The sequence below is a fragment of the Diabrotica virgifera genome, chromosome 2 (genome assembly GCF_917563875.1).
Source record: "Diabrotica virgifera virgifera chromosome 2, PGI_DIABVI_V3a".
Lineage (NCBI taxonomy): Eukaryota > Metazoa > Arthropoda > Insecta > Coleoptera > Chrysomelidae > Diabrotica > Diabrotica virgifera.
In genome coordinates, this window is record NC_065444.1 from 55,423,099 (window position 1) to 55,441,435 (window position 18,337).

Below are 18,337 nucleotides of genomic sequence, written 5' to 3' on the forward strand. Positions count from 1 at the left end.
GGATAATATAGCAGGATACCTGAAAGCTATGGGCGTGGAGAACTGGACCGAGATTGCTCAACATAGATCAGAGTGGAGGCATGTTATCGAGTCAGCTAAAACCCACGAAGGGTTGTAACGCCTGGAGTAAGTAAGTAGCATTCATTGAATTGTCAACCAGGCACAGGACTGTTTCAGTGTTTTTCTTCCTCACAACCATATTTCCATATTGTTCTTTAAAAGTATTTGCTGAATATATATCATTTGTCATTTTGTTAACAATAAACCTTTTATTTCTACACTTTGCCACGATGTCATGCCATTCTTCTGGAACATAGGTGATCTTTTCTTTTGCTGCTGATTCTACACTGCCAAAATCAGTATCATTTCGCAAACATGAATAGCCTGGAACTAAAGTCTTTTGATTTATGACATGGATGTTAGTTTAATCACTATGAATAAACATCATCAATGCCAAACATACGAGTATATTTATGTTGCGATTTTAACCTCCATATTTATCGCAAATAATTACATCCTTTTGTCGTTTGCATTAAGTTTTAAGTCTTTTATTGGACATAAAGGAATGTCTTGTTAGCCTTTTACGGCTCTAGTTTCATCCCACATATAAAGATATCCAGAATCTCTTATATCTTCTTCTATATCATCCAGCCATCTTCTTCTAGGCCTTTCTCTATACCTGGGCCATAGTGGTATCCAGTTAGTTATTATTCACACCATATCTGAGTGTGGGCGTCTCTTTATATACCTATGTAATATGTGCTATTCATTCTAAGAGAAGAGATTTTATGCATGATACAATAACCCAAGATACGACACGCAGCGTTCCTAATTTCGTTCAGGTCGCGCATGACGTCACGTTGTGAGTAGATCCTTTACATTTCGAATGCATTGCCATTATGATTTGGGGATTTTAGCTTTTAATATCAGTTGTGAAATTTTTGAGAAATGCTGTTTTGTTTAGTATGATTAAATATAATTATTGAGAACATAATCTAATAATAAAAATCAATTACAAACATGATTTTTTATTATTAGGCAAGATACGTCTCATTAGGTATATATTATGCTGTATAATACCCAGCGTTGCTCTCTACTGTTGTTCTGAAGCTATTTTCTTGTGGAATTTTTGCAATTAACTATTTTTAATGGGAAATAAGCCACAATTTTACCAAAAAAATCATTTTAATTACGTTTAGACGTCCAAATCGGATGCTGTTCTCAAAATACAAAAAATATTAATGAATTAAAAAAATCTTCTAATAATTTATTTAATCTGACTCATTTATATCGGCAATTCAGACATATTATATTATACATTTTAAAGTAGAACACTTTAAAATGATATTGCCAATTGTTCATTCGATTACATGAAATCAACCCCAACTCAAGAATATCCGTCACAAGAAAATCATAGCATGTGATCTGTCTTTAAAAACACAACCACATGACCACATGCAACGGTGACAGTAAAATTTTCCCATTAGAGATTTCATAGTAAATCACGAGTAAAAACCAGGAAAAATAACCTCGTAATACTATCATGACATCGTAAGTATTAGGTCTTACTATTATTATCGTAATTATTATATTAGAATCTGGTATTAGTTTTGAGAGTAAACTAAAGTAAGACCTAATACTGACGATGTCGGGATGGTATCACGAGATTTTTTCATGGTGTTCCCTCGTGATTTACTATGGAATCTCTAACGCAAGAATTTTACTGTCATCGTTGCATGTGGTTGTATTTTTAAAGACAGATCACATGTTATGATTTTTTTTTGTGACGGATATTCTTGAGTTGGGATTTATTTCATGTAATCGAATGAACAATTGGCAATATCATTTTAAAGTCTTCTACTTTAAAATGTATAATACATATGTCTGAATTGCCGATATAAATGAGTCAGATTAAATGAATTATTAGAAGAATTTTTTACTAAGCAACAACATTTTTGTTTAATTCCTTAATATTTTTTGTATTTTGACAACGGCATCCGATTTGGACGTCGAAACGTTAATAAAATCATTTTTTAGTAAATTGTGGCTTATTTACCATTAAAAATAGTTAGTTGCTCTCTACCAGAATCCACTTTGCCTTTTCCCGTTTTGGCTAAATTTTGGGATGGAATAGCTTTTTTTTAAGGCATTGAAAAGTTTTAGGAGAATATCCAAGCAGCTCGTGTTTCAGATGACGTTCATTATGTTCGCTGTTACAATATTACAATGTGTTGAGCAGATACGAGCGTTGTTAACCTTAAAATGGTCTGCACATTTACGTTTACATAATTGTTTTCACACACATCGCACTTTTTTGTCTTTTGGGAAACTAAAAAACTTGATATTCGTATCGAAACCTTGTGATTGATTGTCCACATTACAACCAAACACGGCACACCTCATTTTTAATAAAAATTTAACAAATTATAAGTAAAATTCGCCTTAAACAAAAAAATAAACACCGTTTACTATACGACAACACTGAATTTAATGCTGTTCTGTGTTCTACACACAGAGTGACGTAGTTACGTAGGCCCCGCCCACCGACTCCATGTCATATCTTCAGTTATTGTATCATGGATTTTACGTATCTGACTATTTTTTCTCCCGTTAATTATTCTTCAATTTCGGTATTTGTTTTGCTTCTTATTTCTCCCTCTCCTGTTACATTGTGTCCCAGTATCATTCCCATTATTTTTCTTTTAAATTTCAGAAGGCTATCTTCCTCTTTCTTGTTAATTGTCGTTTTTTCCATCCCGTATGTAACAACAGGTCTTATTAAGGTCGTATAGGTTCATCTTTGTTCTCTTACTTAGAGTCTTGTTTCTCAGCAGATTTCTATTCATTCCATATGTTTTTTCCCTTTCAGAATTCTTTCCTGTGTTCTCTCTTCTCCGGTTTTTCCTATTGTTACTCCTAAATAACTAAAGGTGGATACAGTTTCAAAATGGTTCTGTGTTATTTATTAGATATTTCTAAGTTGTTGTGTCGTCCTTCCCTGTCGTCATGTATTTTGTTTTGTGCTAGTTTATCTCTAACCCTATTATCTTTACTTCCTTTTTCTAATTTTTGAACTGCTTTTATAAGTGCCATCTTCATCTTCGCTGTGATGGCTAGCTAGATCATCTGCACATGCTATTACTTCAAGTTGATTTGTAATAAAGTTTTTGGTTGCAAAATTTGTTCTCCTTATTATTGCTTCAAATATCAGGTTAAATAGTGTTAGAGAGATAGATCCACGTTGTTTCAAGCATTTAAGCATTTATTTACTGTGATCTACTTAGAGTTTTTCCGTTGAAACTGATCTTTGCTGTGATGTTCTTTAGGGCTGTTGTTAGCATATGTCGGAATTTTTCTGAGATTTCAAAATGCTCTAGCCCTTCCATCATTTTTGGTGCTTTATATCAAAAGCGCTTTTAAAATCTATGAACATTACGTGCATTTCTCTGTTGTATTATCTCGATTTTTGAATTATTTACTAAGCCCACTTTTATTCTGAACAGTACTATATCAGGGATTTTCTTCCGTTTGCAACAACAAAAAACTTTATTTGACTTTTTACTAACATCGAATTTTAGTATTTTACATTCATAACTGCTAATATCCTCTGTCAAAAATTGTATAAAAAAAGTAAAATTTGCCGTGAGAAATCCACAAAATATTTAAGTATCTAAAATTTCACACCTACTTAAAAACCACTTCGAGAAAAATGTCTGATGCCTCAATCTTAGAAGAGATTTGTGGAAAAGACTCCGCCCCAGATGTTAAGGGTATAATAAATTTTATTATTAAGAAAATCTTTATTTGTATCTCTTGGTCACGTTTGTGATAAATTACGGCTCAAATATATATCGCATTTCCTTCAGCCATTTCTGGTTTGGCACGTTTCAACGCGTTCATAAGTCCATCTAGATGCGAGATCTGGCGCTGGGATATTACATACACACAGAAACGTTTATTTATAACTGAGGGTAATGTTTAATTGTCTCCAAGGGACAATATTGGAATGCTAAGATACTGTGGGATCTGGTAACAATGGATACAAAACTGTATTGCAAAAATGATATTTAATTTAAACCATCTAATGAGTCTATTTATGATTTTTTAAATTTTTTTACGGACTACCGATAAAATACATTAACCTATACAAAGCGGAGTTAAACAAGGATGCGTACTGTCCCCGACATTATTCTTAATAATAACGGGTTGGATCATGAAGAAAATAAGCAATAAAAAAACAGGTATTAGGTGTAACTTCAATATATGAAGCCTTACTTTATGCAACAGAAAGTAACTCGGACCATATAGTGATATTATCAGATTCTTTATCAGTTTTGACCTCTATTGGGAAACCGGGATTGCCAAATACGTACAGTTGCCCTTATATTTACAAAATTAAGGATATCAAACAAAACTTAGTAACAAGCGGAAAAATGTACTCTTTGTTTTGATTAAAGCACATATAGGTTTGGAAAATAATAAACTGTAGACCAATTAGCAAAAGAAAGTCTTTTGTCTGGTAGAGAAACTTCGTATAAAATAACGGCTTGCGACTTTCTGGCTTCCTTAGAATTAAGATTATACCAAAGGTGGGATAATATTATATGGAAGGAATATTCCATTGTTAGCCCAAATAGATACACTTCTCTTCAAACAGATATTCCTAAAACTCCTTGGTATAAGTTTTTTAATGGACCTAGTAAATATGTTACCACGATCATTAGACTGAGATTTGGACATGCTTGTTACCCCAAACATTTATTTAAACTCAAGGTTTTAGATAATGGTCGATGTGAATTTTGTACAGAAGAAGGAAACCTAGATCATATATTTTTCAGTTGCCCCGGAAATACTATAATTTCATCCAGATTAACAAATAACTTACATAAACACAAAATATATTAGCCCCTTGGAACCTTCAGTACTTATTATCACTAAACTCGAGAACAGTGTATGATTCCTTAGTTATGTTTTTAAAAGATAGTAAAATAACCATGTAAATAATTATACATTAGTTAATAACGTAACCTTTGTTTCTAACCCAATTGTTAAATTCCTTTATTACCGTAACCTAGTGTTGTATTTCTTAAAAAAAAAATGCCTTGATGGGCCCCTAGGCGAGAAAAGAGTGACCCTGTTTATTGTTTTGTATATTTATTTTAATATAAACTCAGACAACCATTTCTACCATGTTGAGTCTGGCTGAATGACTAAAACTCTATGCCAAAAAAAAAGGTGTAACTTGCTAACTAGTTGGAGGACTTGGACAATTGTTTCCTAATCGAACATAGCAACCATACGCAAAAAGAGATCGACAAGTTTGCAAGATACTCCAACGTATTGGACCTGAAGATTAGTGATGAGCGAGACTGGTCTTGGTCTTGCGGTCTTGGTCTTGGTCTTGCAGCAAGACCAAGACCAAGACGAAGACCGCCTTTTGGTTGCAAGACCAAGACCAAGACCAAGCTTGCAAGAACAAGACCAAGACCGAACCTTGCAAGACCACGCAAGACCAAGACCAACCTGCAAGACTCTTGCACTTTTTTGAGAAAAATTGGTTTTTATTATTTAACTTTATTTTTTTAGTTCAATAATATATACTGACATTGTAAGAAACCTTAAACAATATCGAATTTTTAAAATACATAATATTTTGGTTATATTTTTAAGTCGTTTTGATTAAGTCAAACGGTTTGCATTTTCTCAACCTTCAAAGTGTCCAGAAGGCAAGTTTTCAAACGGCGAGAGTTCAATGACAATCGAAATTACTTGTAAGACAAAAAAATGTAATTATAGATAGGGTAATCCATTTAAAAAAAAAATGCAATTAAAAACGGTTTTTATGTACCAATAGTTTTCGCTTTTTTGTCTAATAAAAATACTGACACTTATTTCAATTATTTTCGCATAATCGAGGAAAAATGTAGGTCGTTAAATTTAAAATGAATACAAAAAATATCATAATAGATTTTGAAAAGGGATTCATAATGCTGTGAAAGCATTGTGACCTGAATAAAAAATAACTGGTTGTCAATTGTAGTGTGTCAAGCTTGGTATCGCAAAATCCAAAGCTTAGGTTCAGTTTCTGAATATAATGAGAAAAATTCCGATACTGGGAAATTTTTAAAATTATTTTTTGGATTAATTTTTTACAATCAACGAAAGTTGGAAGTTGAATTATTTGTGAAAATCCCGGACGACAAACTTGTAAAGAATTTTACTGATTTTATAGTTGAAAACTATTTGGAAGAATCTAGGTTTTCCCAAGATAGGGCCAGTAGTACAAATAGTATGTGCCGCACTTGAAATGCATGCGCATCATTTCAGTGTGTTTTAAATTCTAGTTTTTACTACCCACATCCGAATATTTTCAACTTTTTAAATGTCATAATGGGTATTCAATCCAAAAATAAGTGAAAATAAAAAGTGCGAATAACTCGTGTTACGAGAGCAATGTAGTTTAAATAAAATTAAAGAACTGCGAGATAACAAATTACAGAATTAAGCGTTTATAACTCCCCATTAGGTTTAGTTATTATGTTATAGTATTAGGTCTATAAATAGGTATGGTAAATATGTACGTATTTACTAAAAAGTATGTTTTAGTTAGTTTATAAAAAAGATAATTATATTAAATAATGATTAAATAGAGTAAAAAATAGTTGATTTTTGTGTTCTCTTAAAAAAATTTAATTTATGTTCTTAAATTTGACCCTCGTAGGATAAATACTACAGTGTTCGAGTGAAAGGAGCAGATCATTATCTGTTAACAACTATAAACCGTTTATCCCTTTTCGTAAAATCGGTGAATTGAAGGTCCCCGACCATTTGTGGCACCTTTAAGAAGCTCTTTTTCTTTAACATTTTATTAAAATACACGGGCAATAAACAATAATCTAGACTCAAGACGTGGTCTGAAGGCAGGCGGCAGGTATCGACAGCATGCAAAACACAACGTGACACAACCGAAGGCCGGCAATTGCAACAAGGGTTGTAAATGCAGGTTTTTCCTACTGATAAACATTACCATTATAAAAATATACTCTAATCTCTTTATATAGAGAGAAATAATTAGGTCATTAGGTGAATGTATAATGTTAAAATTGGTATCCGTTTGAAACTACATTCTACATTCTGTTAAAATTTTAAACCAAAAAATATAGTTTCATTCTTCACATCTTTATTTATTTCAATGTACATTTTATTCGAAATTGTTTGGTTCAAATTATTACTACCAAAAAAGCAAGACCAGCAAGACTCTTGCAGCAAGACCAAGACCGAGAACAAGACCGGCTAGTGCAAGACCAAGACCAAGACCAAGACTGCCTTTTAGCTGCAAGACCAAGACCAAGACCAAGCTTGCAAGAACAAGACCAAGACCAAGACTAGCCTGGTCTTGGTTTTGTTCTTGTTTTGCTCATCACTACTGAAGATAAATACAGAAAAACCGAAACTCTTAAAAAACAACAATCAAGAAACTAGAATTGAAATAAATGCATTTGTCTTGCATTAAATTGCAGGGGAGGTAGATAAATTTACCTATCTGGGATCAATCATGGAAAAAAGGCAGTATTAGATCAGATGTAGAAAAAAGTATAGTAAAGACACAACATGCATATATAACTTCTTAAAGAAAATTTGGAACACAGGGTATATATAAGAATTAATCAAAATTAAAATATTTAAACAACAGTTGTTAACAACTGTATTGTATATTGTATATTATTATAAGAAACAACTACCGAAAATTACAAATCTTTCTAAATAAATCGTTGAGAAAAATCCCAAAAAAATTCCTGTTTGTATAAATAACAAACGTAGAACTATAGAGAAGAACCGAAGAACAGAGCAAGAGAAAATATCAGTGACGATTAAAAGATGGAAATGGAAATAGTTCGGACATACTCTTTATCTTTATAAATAAATCGTTGAGAAAAATCCCAAAAAAATTCCTGTCCATATAAATAACAAACGTAAAACTATAGAGAAGAAGAGAACAAGAGAAAATAACAGTGACGATTAAAAGAAGGAAATGGAAATGTATCGGACATACTCTAATTGAATGAAAGACCAAAATAATAAAACCAGACAAGCACTCTAATACCAAACAGGTGGAACCAGAAGAAGAGAAAGACCCAATAGTAGCTGGAGAAGAACTGTAACAAGAGCTCATGAAAGAGTTTCTTTTTCGTTGTCACAGAAACGACATTTCTCATTATCTGATTTGCCCATTTTTTACTAATGTCTAATAAAGCATGTATTTCTGCCTGAAAGAAATTTGGGGCGTTTCCAAGAGATTTAGATAACCTTAAATTGGGCTCAGTAACCCCCACTTCCTGTAATCTATCTTAGACCCATCCGAATACCATGAACTTTCCTTCAGCTTTGTTTCAACTTCTTCACCAATTTGGTGGTTTTTTATGATCACTTCAAGGGTGTTTCAAAGTCAAACGAAGTAGCATGGCATCTGTTGGCCTGTCCTTAGAATCCAGTCCAGCCTGATAGTTAGTTCGTTACGATGCTTGGAAAAATTTTAGATGTGGATATTCTGGCGCATTCTAACCAAATACATTCCTTCTACATTTTTTGAGGATTTATAAAAGTCACTCATTTCTAAATCCCCTTCTGGGTCATCAGATGACCCAGAAAATGACTCTATAGGTTTCTATGATAACATAGATTCTATTTGGTCTTTTGTCCATTTTATTTCCACGAGTTAGGACGCTGTCCTTAGAAAATTTTGTCCATCGGTTGTCAGCTCATCTGGCTACGAGTGCTAACCAATTACATTTTAGCGATGTGATTATTTTGATAGTCTTTAGTTTTTGTTCTACGACAAAATTCCGTCTAATTCTTCATTTGGGATCTAGTCTCTCAGAAAGAAACCCAACATCTGGCGCTCCATAGTCCGCAAATCTTGTTTAGCACGTTTTTTGTGAGAGTTAATGTTTCCACTCCATAATTTCCTTTTGAGACATATAGATAGATCCTATTTAAATATATAGTTTAATTTTTTTATCAAACGCTGCCGAGGCGGATCACCTTGGACGTCTGGTAACACATGTCTGCCTGGTAACACATCTCTGCCCAACCGAATTTCATGTCCTAAGTAGGTACTATACGATGCAGTTTGCTCAATATTCTTTCTATCAACAGCAATATTACGATTCAGTACCAAATTGGTACTAACAATTGCATTATAATAATGTTGGAAAAATTATACCACACTTCCTTGTAGGTCGGAGTTCAACCTGAGCAAGTCGCAGATTCACTAATCTGATGCTAATCATAATATTCCTGTTGATAGAAAGGACATTCTTTGGAATAGTGTTTTTTTAATTTAGTTTACAACTATCCCGAATGAACTTATCAGTCAATGCGATTAGGTATATGTAATTAAAAAATCTGAATGTTTCTTATAGCCACAATATTTGAGATCAAATAACTGATGAATTAGAAACTTTTTCCAACCTTCTAAATCATCAGGAGGGCGGAATAGGTATAGTGGATCCCAAACCTTTTTTCAGTGCGTCAAATCATTACATGACATTTTAGTTAAATCTGCAGTTATTTAGTTAAATCTGCAGTTGTTTAATTAAATCTGCAGTTGTTAAATTTCACTATACAATGTCCGAATATACCAATGACATAAAATATTTATATTTACGTCGCTGAAAAATACTAGCCTACAAATTAAAATTGTCATTTTACCATATGATATTGTCAAAATACTGTCACGATCGATTACTTTTGTGCCAAATTATCTTTATTCGCATCATTGATTGGTTATCTATTTAGAGTATTGTAATCGCCAATAAATTATACATCTACTTATAAGAATAAGTCGTTTTAATATGCAAATACCCGTCAAGGAATACATAATATTCACAAGTTTATAATACAAGTTTAATGTATAATAATCATAGAGGTAAGTTTTTTCTGTCAGTTCCAACTGTAATGCTTTAGAGAGAATTCGATACTCTGTGACTGTGACGCACTGAAAAAAGGGTTTGGGATGATATGTATCATATCTATTGTCAAACAGGAATCGCTAATTTATATAGGCTAACATGGTTTTTTTGAAGTTATTAAATATGTATATATTTTACAAATGCCTTATTAACTCTCATCTTTAATTTAGTTGAATGATTTTTATTAGTGTAAATAAATGTATATCTCACCTATTAGACAACTCGAAGGGATGAAGAACTCTTTCCACGTCCCCGAACAGTTTGACGCATTGGATATAACACTCGCGATGGAAAAAATTCTCGCCTGAAACAGAAAGAGAAAACAGCTGTTATTTCATAAATTTTCACTTGACATGTTTACAGCTAACGTTAAGTGTCGAACGAAATATACGAGGTTTACAATCGTCCCTGCCATCTCCATTTTTTTTAGAAATTGCATAACTTTTTGTTTTAAAATAACTCTTTCAAAAAATTGAAGTTTGGAAATTCTAGTCGAATGTACGACATCGCTTTAACTACTAATAATTAATATACATTAGGTTCTCCAATTTTATAGAAAAATATAGTTCATAACATTGTTATTTATCCTTTATTTCTTTTTTAGACAAACGTACATAGTCTGTATGGGTGTCCCTGAAAATAGTGCGTTCCTTAAAGGTAAAGGTAGAAAAGACAGACAGAATTGAATTTGTCTAATCTATCTGGAGACAAAATCAGCCAAACTGATTTGCGATATATGTACCTACATACAGAGAGGATCTAAATTATGGAATAAATTCATTTTCTCTAAAATAGACGACTTTGGAGAAAAATCCTGAAACAGGTCGATTTTTATTTTTAAATTATAATTGTTTGGCATATATTTCATATTAGTGACGTCATCCATTTGAGCGTGATGACGTAATCAATGATTTTTTCAATGGGAATAGGAGTCATGTGGCACCTCATTTGAAAGGGTGTTTAATTCTCTATTTAGTAATATAAACGATAATTCTATTATTTATACAGGGTGACTAAAAAAATTATTTTTCAATTAAATTAACTGACGCAAAAAGAAGAATGTATGTAATTTATTTAACTTAAAATACATTGTACGGCTGTCAGTAAATAGAAAAAAATGTTTATTTCACAAATAAATATTTTTTTTCGTTTAAATTAAATCACAAACAGCCTCCCACCTACCTCTTCGCAGTTTGAACATTTAATTTAAGCGAAAAGCAATGTTTATTTGCCAAATAAACATTTTTTTCTATTTTCTGATGGCGATAGAATGTATTTTGAGTTAAATAAATTGCATACATTCTTCTTTATTCGTCAATTAATTTAATTCAAAAATTATTATTTTGGCCACCCCGTATAAATAATTATATTAATGTTTATATTATTGTATAAATAATTTAACAACCTTTCAAATGAGGTGCCACACGACCCGTATTCCTATTTAAAAAACATCATCGATTACGTCACCACGCTCAGATGGAATATATATGCCACGTCACTAATATAAAATATATGCCAAAAAATTGTAATTTGAAAATAAAAATCGACCTGTTTCGGGATTTTTCTCCAAAGTCGTCCATTTTAGAGAAAATTAATTTATTTCATAATTTAGATCCTTTCTGTATAATGAAAGGTTGTACGAAGCTGGTTTTGTTGAATATAGTATAATAGCACGACGATACTTTAGTGATAAACAGACATACAATTTCAATAGTATATAACGCGCTATAAGAAATAGTCACTTCTGTCGCAAGTGTCACGTGCCGGTATTTATTATCTTTCGATTTTGAAATCTATATCTATATTATTATATGTACCTATAATAAAAAATAAATTAGAGGTCGTCAGTAAAAACTAGAGGGTGTCAGAAAAAATTTTGGTGGTCAAAAAAAATTGGAGGGAGATACGATAAAACAGAAGGAAATAAAAAAATTGAGTGCAGTGACTGTAGGGGGCAATTGGTTGTATCCCTCGTTGCATGGCAACGCCACTGAGGTTCCAAATGCCGAAAACGTGGACGTGGACCTTTAAAATCGTATATTGTTTATACATTTCGGAATTACTTTCGTTTTTAAGGGTTTTTGACATCGCTAATTACGAATCAGACATTATTTTTTCGGAAAAACAAGGCGGCAAGAAGTTGAAAATATCAAGCAAAACGCAATTTTTTTGTTAAATTTGGTAGTATAAGTTTGCTGATTACAAATATAACATTACTTTTTTTTTTAAATAGCGGATCCAATATGGCCGAAATAAATTCGAAAATTTTATTTTAAACGCACATTTGTTTAAAATCTTATATTAGAAGGGACTTTTGAAATTGCCGATTACTAATACATTTTCTTTATGAAGTACAATGTTCAGAACCTATTACTTATGTTCTTATGTACACTTCGCGTCAAAAAAAACTGGTACAACTCTTATAACCAAAAATCGTGTTTTTCAAGTTGTGTAAGTTGATCTTGTCACAAGTGTCATTCCAATTTCTAGGGCAACGTTGCCAGTTCAACGAAAATATTATATCAAACTAGGTAAAAACGGGGCTGAGCGACAGACTGCATTTTTTAATCTACTAAAAACTAAAACAATTGTAATTTTCCGTCATCTCAATTAAGTATCTATACATTGATTCGTGTTTTATTATAATTTATGAAAATATTTCAATTAAAAAATAATGATAGATAATAAATCTTGACATAACTTTAAATTATTATGTTAAATGTCAAATCGAGAGGTGTGATGGGTTTCTCGTAAATTGCAGGACAAAACTGCATTAAGTTATGTAGAATAAATAAAATACACTGGAAAAATTAAAAATTTAATTTGAAATTAGTACAAAATGAATAACTTTTACAGTGAACAAGTATGGAATTTAAATATATGTATGTATTACAATTTGAAATACACATTTTAAACGTTATTTTTTTGTATTTAGATTTAGTGCAATTCCGTTATCTGTGATGGCAACAACGAAGTGATTCACGAACAATAATTGTCAGTCTGAACACAGGTTTACATTGGGAAAAAAAAGTGTACCAGTTTTATATGACGCGAAGTGTACAACTACTTACCCATACATACTCAACAATCGCCAGAATTATGTAATATGCGTCATTTACCACTTTTGTATTCAAACAACTGCCAGCAATGCATAGGCAGCTATAGGCAGCTAAACCAAAGTGATTCGGCATCTTCTTAGTACATATATATTTTAGTCGCATAATAAACATTAGTCGCAGAACTATGCAGAATTTTGTACTTTTTGAATGTATCTTTACAAAATTTTGATTATTTCAAGTGTATTTTCACTATTTATGCATTAATAAATTTAAGGAATTTATTGTCACTAAATCTTAAGTTAACTTTCATCTTACATTACTATATACATACTTAAAAAAGAAGAATCTGCTTTGCAGCTGTAAAATTGATAAACTACAAAACGTTTTACAGCGTTTTCAATATAGGCGTTCTTTTTCACTTTCTATGCCGGCCAAAATAACCTCGGACATGGCTCACTTACTCCTGAGCTATAAACCAGAATACATCCAGTCTGATCCTTACACCTGCTTATTACGACTCTACGATAGTATGAGAAAACAACTGTAAACATTAAAATCCTTAGATAGGGACTTTTTTCGCCTCATGACCACGTTTTCAGCATTTGGAACCACCACTGTGGCGACGAGTAAAATAACTAGTATGTAATTGATAATCATCTTAAGAATTTAGTGTAGATTACTTGTAAACATCGCAATCGCTCTCGCTGTTACCTTATTATTGATGAACAATCAATGCAACAACAAATTTCGCAATTCGACCTATTCAAGAGACGTAGGTGTGAAATTGCATTGTTTGTAACCTTCACGAGATCGGGCACGTCATTTTTCATTCTAATATGAGTGATAAATATAACTGCGTGAACATAAACATGGTTTTTTACAGAAATCCCGTGTTTTGTTTCTTACATAGTAATGCTATTATTATCTAAGATAAATATTGTGCTTTATTGTTGTTTTGGCACGTCACTAATAACTGCATAGGTAGATTAAGTATTACGTGACGATAGGTTGAGATAATATGCGTAGTTTCTTGAAATCTCGTATAAAAGGTGACACTTTTTTACTTATTTTCAAAAATATGTCCTTCAGATTCATAGTAGAACGTTTATTGATATGTGTGTGGTTGGAGTATTGACTGTGAAACCTGTGGTTTCATTCTCCTAATCATAGTTGACGTTCATTCTTAGGACAAACAGATAAAATTAATTTTTAACAATACAAATACGGCCAAAAATTCTACATTAAACAATTGTTTAACTTAAAAATTATTACTCTTCGTATACAGTTCTCTATTATTACCAATTTCGTGGCCACTGATTGTATTTTTCCAGTATTACCCAGTTTCGCATCCAGTGGTTTTATTTTTTCAATATTTGTTTATTTTTATTTAAAAAAAATTTTTGTAATTTTTTTTTTAGTTTATTAATTTTGTTTGTCTTTTTTAAACAGTGAAAACATAACATCTGATCATTCGGATTCTTAGCTATAGACTAAGGTCTGATCTTCCAAAAAAGGTTTTCTATGTTTACGAGCTTTTCCTCGTTTATTCAATTCTTGATAGGATTTCTACAATCCTACAGGGCATTAATGTTGCTAATAAATTAATAAAAAAAGTAATCATCTTTTGAATTACCTCGTACAACATTACAAAACCTTATGTTTCAAAAAGCAAAACATGGATGAGAATCAAAAAACGTAAGGATATAGGTACGGGGTGTTCCATTAAAAATAATGTTTATTTCACCCTGTCAATACCTACTGGTGGCCGTGTATATTTGAAAATATTTTTAAATTATGCTCCTATCCATGCCCTAACTTTTTTCTCAATACATTTTTTTCGTGTCTCTTGCGACCATTTGTCCCTAATTATTGACTTAAAAATTAGTTTATTAAAAAATGTGTAATTTTTTATGTCGGCGCTCGTCCAATAGATAACCCAAATAAGCAGTTACAAAAGGAACTACTAAAGGTATCACAAAATTGTTTTGTCAAATTTTTAAGATGCCAATAACAGTGTTCTAAAAAAGTTTTATTTTTGTTTCATTATTTTACGAATACAATCCAATATACCTATGAAAACTAATCCTTTGTGCAAAATGTTTTAGTAAAAATATTTGAAACACGGAGGTATCTTAGGATCGTAAACTTTTTTATTTCATAATAAACACTAGGTATCATTTACCTATTCCTAAACTTTCATCCTTGATTTATTTTTGGGTCATTGTGTTCTTTTATCAGCTAGCAATATTTTCTTGAATTGATACATACCTGTTAATTTTTTGACAGTTGAAACTTAAAATTTAAAACCTAAATACATATTTTATTCTGAGACTATATTATAAAGAACAACGAAAGTTTGGCATGCTATAGGCAATATTATTGGCGGACATAAATTTTACAGCTCCAAATTGATATAAATTAACTTGAATACAGTCTTTATAAACAGTCTTCATTTATTCAACCAACGCAACGTATAAACTTCAAAACATCACAATGATTCCCAAGATCAGGGATATGACACATTACATGTTACTATCTGTATACTAAGATGATTTTATTTAAATGAGCTGCGTCTGAACAAGTAAGTATTAGTATAGAAAAAAATATTTTTTTGCTTATTTTACTTGTAAATAATTGATGAATTCGTCACGTTATTTGATGAAAGTTCATTTTATCTAACAATAAAACACTGAAAAATCAGTTTTCAATAATTGTAAAATTTTTTGTCACTACAGCTGTTTCCTCATAGTGTTTTTCTCAAGAGATGTACTTTTACTGTGCGTCTACACTTTATAGTCTTTAAGGGGGGGAGGGTATGGTTTGAAATCAACATGTCAAGCACATTTTTGTGAATTTTTTTCAAAACTATGGTACAATTATTCTATTTTTAAATTAAATAAACATATTAAGTACAATCCAAAGAATATTTAGAAAAAAATTCAATCCAAAATATTGAAAAGTAAGCCATTGGTGACAAATTTTGACAGGCAGCTCACAAAAAAATGGATTTTGCGGTGAACATCAGAACTCGTCACTAGATCATACGAAATAAAAAATTCAAAAATATTTAATTAGCTAATGAGTTTCGCGAGTCACAACGACGAGGTTTTTTATTTTTAATGATTTTTGAATTTTTGGTATCACTCCGAAATCGAAAAAATTAAATTTTTGGTAAAAATTTTGTGAAAATCAACAGATCTATTATTGTTGAACAAAAAATAAGCACATAAAGAAAAAATATCTCAACGTGGTTACCTCATGAAATGTCTTTAAAAAATCTGTGCAAAATATCAGGTAGATTGGCCGAGTAGTTTTTCAGTTACAATGTCCACCGCATTTGAAAAAGCAGTTTTGAGAAAAATGCGTTTAAAGTATTGACAACTGCATCTTCATCTTCTTATTTGTCTGCCAAATCGTAAAGTGATGCACATTGGAATATGTTTTTTGAATCGAGGAGTAATCTACAAATAGTCTAAGAGCTAGTGAACCCTCCGACTAACGGTCGTCCTGTAAGGCTAGAAATTTCTCTAGTGATAATTCATAGCACACCAAGGCTAAAAACCATGACCTGGCAGGCATCAGCGGTGCACGTGTATCTACCAAGTGAATCGAAAAGTGCAAATTTAGGGGGTAAAATAAACTTTCTCCTGTAAAGTTTAAATTTAAGTATGTGTTTGAGTAAGTCATTTAGAAGAAATGTGTACAATGACAGGCGATTCTGAAGAGCATAAGACCTTGCCAGGCGAGGGGAAAGATTAGTGGTTTTTCCTAAAATTATTCTTTTTGCATCGAACAAATTTTTTTAGGTTTTCTGAATCATTCCAAACAGAAAAGGTCTTTAGTGATTTTTCTCTTAAGTTATTAGTTTTTGTTATATAAGCGATTGAAAATTTTGAAAATTGCGAAATCGGCCATTTTGCCATTTGGCCAATGTTGCCAAAGTACGTAGATATTCTTTAAACATTGATTGATGAAATCCCGAAGAGTTTTTTGCAATACAATATCGGAATAGTATATTGTGCAACAAGTGCAGAAAGGTACTAATTTCTCACGAGTTTGAAAAGTTGCGGTACGAGCGCAAGCGAGTGCCGCAATTCAAACGAGTGAGAAATTACCTTTCTGCACGTGTTTCACACTATACTTTTTCTACAAGCACAGTTTTTCCTAAAAATAAAAATCACAATTTCCAAACGACGATTAATTATAATAGGTACCTATGTGATAAATTTTAAACTGTATTTAATTAATACTTACTAATCAATTTAAATTCCTTATACCTAAATAAATTGCACAGAAATCAGTTATCATTTGAAAGGTTATTTAATTCTCTATTCAATAATATAAACAATAACATAATTATTTATACAGGGTGTACAAAAAAAATTTTTCCCCTATTTGTCAAATTTAATCAAAGTTAATTTATTAAAAAAAAATTTTGTACACCCTGTATAAATAATTATGTTAATGTTTATATTAGTGAATAGAGAATTAAATAACCTTTCAAATGAGCTATCACACAACCCCTACTCTTCTTTAAAAAAATCATCGATTACGTCATCACACTCAGATGGATGACGTCACTAGTATTACATATATGCCAAAAAGTCCTAAATTAAAAATAAAAATCGACCTGTCTGAGGATTTCTCTGGAAATTTGCTCATTTTCGAGATAATGAATTTATGCCAACTCAAACGTCCTCACTTATTCTACAGTGTCGCGCCCGCTTGATTAGCAATTAAAAAACAAAGACGTTTTTCTACAACCACTATTCAAAGTGCACTTTTCTGCACGGTTTTATGTTAGCAAACTTGATATTTTCTCACAGTATAAGATATTTGACATAAGTGTGCAGAAAAGTGACGTTTCTGTGCCGCAAAGTGACGTTTCTGTGCCGCAAAGTTCTTTTCTGCACAGTTGACTACCTCATTCTGAGTAACGTTATACCTATTCTGTTTACATCCGTGGACTACCGCATTCTGAGTAACGTTATATTCTGTTTACATCCGTGGTTAAACTTTAGACAAATATATAACCTATAAGACAATTATTATATTTAACTAAAGCATAGAAACTAAATTATGGATGTTACAACTGTTTTATTTTACAATTTTATTCTTATTAAACATTTTATAATTATCAAATAACCAATAAGGATTTAGCAACCTGTGCAAGAGACGTCGAATGAAGTAGGTTTTGTGTAAATCCGTGACTGCATAAATATAATGTCAATAATGTGTAATAATTGTTTAAATTTAAACAAATTAAGGCAGTGCATTAATTTTTTAACTGATTTCTGTGCAATTTAT

At 31.6% G+C, this 18,337-nt stretch overlaps 1 protein-coding gene across 1 annotated transcript in view; it reads right to left on the reverse strand.

The window, feature by feature from the left end:
- LOC114346330 (homeobox protein abdominal-B-like) overlaps positions 1 to 18,337 on the reverse strand; it is a 638,798-nt gene that overhangs the window by 135,744 nt on the left and 484,717 nt on the right. Inside the window, exon 3 of the mRNA XM_050643652.1 lies at positions 10,182 to 10,275. The gene's annotated coding sequence lies outside the window, so the exon portion shown is untranslated. The remainder of the gene's footprint in view (positions 1 to 10,181; positions 10,276 to 18,337) is intronic.